At 45.2% G+C, this 6000-nt stretch overlaps 1 pseudogene; it reads left to right on the top strand.

Moving 5' to 3' along the window:
- Nucleotides 1-2704: 2704 nt before the first annotated feature.
- On the top strand, nucleotides 2705-3646 carry LOC142451506 (glyceraldehyde-3-phosphate dehydrogenase-like; annotated as a pseudogene).
- Nucleotides 3647-6000: the final 2354 nt, after the last annotated feature.

Genomic DNA, 6000 nt, shown 5'->3' with positions numbered 1-6000 from the left:
AGTAGCTAAGTCTGCAAAAGACCTTCTACTCTCAAAAAGAGTTACAGTCTTGGAAACCCACAGAAGCAGTTCTACCCTGTTCTAGATGGTCGCTATGAATTGACCTTATTCGATGACAGTGACTTTGTGTGCTTTGTGAAACCTGTAACAAGGTGGCTACCCATACAATGGGATTACTAGTTATTAAAGGTAATGGAAGTACTAGACAATGTTAGAACATAGGTAAACCTCAGGAACATGCTAAATTGAAGCCAGGCATAAAGGAAAATAGGGATAGAGTTAATCTTGACAGGTGATACGGGAAGAACTGAGGTTTCTTTTAGGCGTTGACATCAAAGGCAATTGATCTGCAAAACATTTCTGCTACTTAAAAAATGCCCTTTCTACATTCTCCTCAATGCAAGTAAAATTTTGCTGAAGATCATCCAGCATAAGTTGTATCAATACATTGACAGGAATACCAGAGGATCAGACCAGATTCAGAAGAGGATGTGGAACAAGGGATATCATTGCTGATGTCAGATGGATCTTGGCTGCAAGCAGAGAATATCAGAAAGATGTTTACTTGTGATTTATTGACAATGCAAAGGCATTTGACTGTGTGAATCATAACAAGCTATGGATCACCTCACTGGGCTCATATGGAACCTGTATATGCATCAAGAGGCAGTTGTGGGAACAGAACAAGGGAATGCCGCATGGTTTAAAATCAGAAAAGGTGTGTATCAGGGTTGTATCTTCTCCTTATACTTATGTTCAATTTATATGCTGAGCAAATCCTCAGAGAAGTTGGATTATGTGAAGAGGAATGCAGTATTGGGATTGGAGCAAGTTTATCAACAACCTGCAATATGCAGATGACACAACCTTGTTTGCTGAAAGTGAGAAGGAATTGCAGTACTTGCTGATGAAGGTCAAGAATTGGAGCCTCCAGTATGAATTACAACTCAATATAAAGGAGACCAAAGTCCTTACTGCAAATAGGAGGTAACATCATGATAAATGAAGAAAAGATTGAAGTTGTCAAGGGTTTCATCTTGCTTGGATGCACAATCATTGCGCATGGAAGCAGCAAAGGAGGCATTGCATTGGGTAAATCTGTGGCACACCCCAGTGGGTGAAACACAAAGGGAGTGAAACAGAGCAGCAAGGGGAGCAAAGTGACCCAGTCTCAGAGGATTCCTGAAAATAGACTTGATTTGTGGAACAGGGCTTGGCACCTCAACAGACTTAATCAGAAAAGATGCATAAGGGCTGACCCTTTTTTTTTTCTCCTTGTTTTGTTTTGCTTCCTGGTTTGTTTTTGTTCTTGTTTTTCTTTTGCCCTATGTCTATACATAAGATAGGCAGGATGAACAATCCTGAGGAGAAAACAATGGGGCCAGTGGTTCCAGGGGGACATGGGAGAGGAGGGGGTGAGGAGGGGGAGTGGGGAGCCAACAAAGTCAGGGATAAGGGAACAACAAGCAATCTAAAATTGATGGTGAGGCAGCTGTGTAATACCTGGTGGGGTTTATAATCAAGTGCATTGTATCCGAGAGGAATTACTGAGAGCAGAATGGAGGGTGAGCATGATAGTGGGAGAGGAAGAAGGTGAAAGGAAATAGAGAAAAGAAATAGGAGGCAAAGCTATTTATAGAAGTTTATCTACAGGCATGTAAGTATGTAAATATACTAATTTATAATGAAAGGGATAGAGGCCAATGTACATATATTTATATGTTAAGTATTAAGATAGCAGATGGACTTTGGACCTTTACTCTAGGCCTCCATTAACACAAGAACACTTTGTTCTGAAAACCTGGTACTCTTTGATACTCACCTTCCCAACACCATTGCTGAAGGCAAAATGGGTGCAAATGTGGTGAAGAATGCGGATACCACCCAGCTATCATAAGATACAGCATCTGGGATCTTTAAGGCTTGAGGTTAAACAAGCGGCTATCCATCAGAGAAGCAAATCAGCCCACATGGAAGAAGCACACTAGGAGGGTGATCAGGAGCTGTCCACAGGATCAGTGTCAGGTATCAAAAGACTCAAAACAAACAACTCTATCCATGCAAAGAAAGGGGTTTGGAGTGGAGACCCAAAGCCCATCTGTAGAGAATTGGATATCCCCTCACAGAATCGTTATAAGGAAGCGATGATTCAACCAGGGTGCAGTGTACATCATCCCTCTATTTCCTGAATGCTTCCTCCTCCCCACTACCATGACCCAGTTCTCTTACAATCTGGCTAGAGTGTCTCTTGACACTTGGAATTCAGGACAGATAGACCTCTCAGGAACAATAGTGGGAGTAGCGATAACATGAGGGAAGAGGGATAGTCGGGGAGGGGGGTGGGGAGAAAGGAGGAATCCATCACAAGGATATATAGCACTCCCCCCACCCAAAGAGGACATTTAAATGTGGGTAAAGGGAGACAATGGACAATGTAAGATACGAAATAATAATAACAATATATAATTGATCACGAGGATGGGAGGATAGGGGAGGGAGGGGGAAAAGAGCTGATACCAAGGGCTCAAATAGAAAATGTTTTGGAAATGATGATGGCAACATATGTACAAATATGCTTGACACAGTTGATGTGTGGAATGTTATAAGAGCTGTAAGAGCCTACAATAAGCTCGCTGCTCCTCCTCGTGCGACAGGCAGCCGCCTCTCCCGGTCCGTGCAGTCCCAGCCGCATCCCGGAGACTCGATGGTGAAGGTCGGAGAGAACAGATTCGACCGCACTGGGCGTCCGGTCACCAGGGCTGCTTTCCACTCGGCCAAAGGAGCCATTGTTGCCATCAGTGACTCCTTCATTGACCTGAACTACATGGTTCCTGTATGATTCCACCCACGGCAAGTTCAATGGCACTGTCAAGGCTGAGGATGGGAAGCTTATCGTCGATGGAAAGGTCATCTCCATCTTCCAAGAGCGAGATCCCACCAACATCAAGTGGGGTGAGGCCGGTGCTGAGTATGTCAGAGAGTCCACCGGTGTCTTCACCACCATGGAGAAGGCTGGGACTCACCTGAAGGACGGTGTCCAAAGGGTGATCATTTCTGCCCCTCATGCTGATGCCCCATGTTTGTGATGAGCGTGAACCACGAGAAGTACGACAACTCCCTCAAGATTGTCAGCAATGCCTCCTGCGCCACCAACTGCTTGGCCCCCCTGGCCAAGGTCATCCATGGCAATTTTGGCCTCGTGGAAGGACTCATGACCACAGTCCATGCCATCACTGCCACCCAGAAGACCGTGGACGGCCCCTCTGGGAAACGCTGGCGTGATGGCCGTGGGGCTGCCCAGAACATCATCCCCACATCTTCTGGTGTTGCCAAGGCTGTGGGCAAGGTGGAGAAATCTGCCAAGTACGATGACATCAAGAAGGTGGTGAAGCAGGCATCTGATGGTCCCCTAAAGGGCATCCTGGGCTACACCGAGGACCAGGTTGACTCTGATGACCACAACAGTGACCCCCACTCTTCCACCTTTGAAGCTGGGGCTGGCATTGCCCTCAACGACCACTTTGTCAAGCTCATTTCCTGGTATGACAATGAATTTGGCAACAGCAACAGGGTGGTGGACCTCATGGTCCACATGGCCTCCAAGGAGTCAGAGCCCCCTGAGCCAGCAGCCCAGCAACAGCACTAGGGGAAGAGAGGATCTCAGCTGCTGTGGAGTCTTTGCCCCCAATTCAATCCCCCAACACACTGAAAATATTCCATCCAGATCCCCTGAAGGAAGGGGAGGGGCTTAGAGAGCCCGACTTTGTCAAGCACCATCAATAAAGTATACTGTACCCCTCCCCCAAAGAGCCTCCAATAAAATGACTTACAAAGAAAACACACACACACACACACACACACACAATCAGTGGCAAAAGACCTCTTTAAAGTGTTGAAAAGCAAGGATGTTACTTTAAAAAAAGTCATTTTATTGGGGCTCATACAACTCTTATCACAATCCATAGATACATCCATTGTGTCAAGCACATTTGTACATTTGTTGTCCTCATCATTCACAAAACATTTGCTTTCTACTTGAGCCCTTGGTATCAGCTCCTCAGTTTTCCTCTCCCTTCCTGTTACCCCTCCCTCATGAACCCTTGATAATTTATAAATTATTATTTTATCATATCTTACACTGCCCAATGTCTCCCTTCACCCACTTTTCTGTTGTCCATCCCCCAGAGAGTAGGTTATATGTAGAGCCTTGTAATCAGTTCCCAGCAAGGATGTTACGTTGAGGACTAGGGTGTGCCTGACCCAAGCCATGGTACATTTAACTACCTCGTATGCACGTGAAAGTTAGACATTGAAAAAAGAAGACCAAAAAAATGTGAATTAGGGTGCTGGTGAAGAATACTGAAAGTACCATGGACTTCCAAAAGAACAAACAAATCCTTCTTGAAAGAAGTACAGCCTTAGCTCCTTAGAAGCAAAGATAGTGAGATTTCGCCTCATGTAGCTTGGACATTTTATTAGGAGAGTCCAGTCCCTGAAGAAAGCAGTCATCCTCGGTAAAGAGGAGGAGCAGCGACAAAGGGGAAGACCCTCGGCAAGCAGGATTGACTCGGCGGCTGCAACAAGGGCTCAACCACAAGAACAATCATGGGGATGGCGCTGGACTGGGCAGGGTGTCGTTCCCTTGGACAGAAGGTTGGAACCAATTCTAGCCCCTCACAGCGCACTTCCCTTAAGCAGCGAGGGACACAGTTGTAAGAGCCATAAACTGGAAACAACTCTGTAGTGAATTTGAGGAACTTCAGGGTTGGTGAAGAAAAGAGATATGACCATAAGATAGCAGTGTTGTACAATAAACTATTTTTTGGCGGGGCGGGGGGGGGGGCAGATTCAACACATTGACAGGGGTACAAAAGAGATGACTACCTATAGGGGCAGGTCTTCCAAAAGGAAGGGTCAAAGGGGGTCACCAAAGTGGAAATTGGTGCGACACTCCCCTGGGCCTCTGGAAACTGGAGAAAGGACTGAAGGAGACTCAGTGTCTTCCTGCAGCAACATTGGGAGTCTCTAGATCCAAGTTCCAAAGTCAATGTTGCCTTAAAGGCATTATTGTCTGAGGGGTGTATCTTATCTAGGGGCTAGCAGATGCTGGGTGAAGTTTCCCGGGCTATGTAAAGCAGATCGGCTCTATCTAAGTGGCAAAAAGTACATTTATTTGGGGTATTTTTTTAAAGATCATTTTATTGGGGGCTCTTACAGCTCTTAAAACAATTGTATCATTGTATCAAGTATATTTGTACATATGTTGCCATCATTATTTTTTAAACATTTACTTTCTACTGAGCTCTTGATATAAGCTCCTCTTCCCCACCCCCATGACCCCTTGATAAATTATAAATGATTACATTTTCATCTTATACCAACCACTGTCTCTCTTCCCCCATGGTTTCAAATGTTCATCCCCCTGGTGTGTATGTTGTGTTGTGTGTGTGTGTGTGTGGTTATATGTTGATCATTGCAATCAGCTCCCTCTTCCTCCCCTCCTCTCTCCACCTTCCCTCTACCCTCCTGGTATTGCTATTCCCATTCCTGTTCCTGAATTTCGTGTGTTGTTACCTCCCATGCACTAGCCTGCAGTGAAAGGCAGGACTTGGGTCATGATAGTGGGGGGTGAGGAAGCCTCAAGAAACCAGAATAATATTGTTTCATGGGTGCTATATTGCACTCTGGTTGACTCATTCCTTCCTGTGACCCTTTTATGAGGACATGTCCCATTGTCTAGAGATGAGTTTTAGGTCTCTGCTCCAACCCACCTCGTTGTCAACAATATAGTTTTGTTTATTTGTTTGGTCTTCTGATGCCTGTTACCTGATTCTATTGACATCTCATGAATGCAATGCTGGTGTGCTTCTTCCATGTGGGCTTGTTACTTCTTTGCTAGAAGTCTACTTGTTTAACTTCAAGCCTTCAAGACCCAGATACTATATCTTTTGATAGCCAGGCACCATCCACTTTCTTCACCACATTTGCTTATGCACTCAT

This window comes from Tenrec ecaudatus, chromosome 6, assembly GCF_050624435.1.
Source record: "Tenrec ecaudatus isolate mTenEca1 chromosome 6, mTenEca1.hap1, whole genome shotgun sequence".
In the NCBI taxonomy this organism is placed as follows: Eukaryota; Metazoa; Chordata; class Mammalia; order Afrosoricida; family Tenrecidae; genus Tenrec; species Tenrec ecaudatus.
The sequence above is the reverse complement of the archived record's forward strand: the minus strand, read 5'-3'. Positions and strand labels throughout refer to the sequence as shown.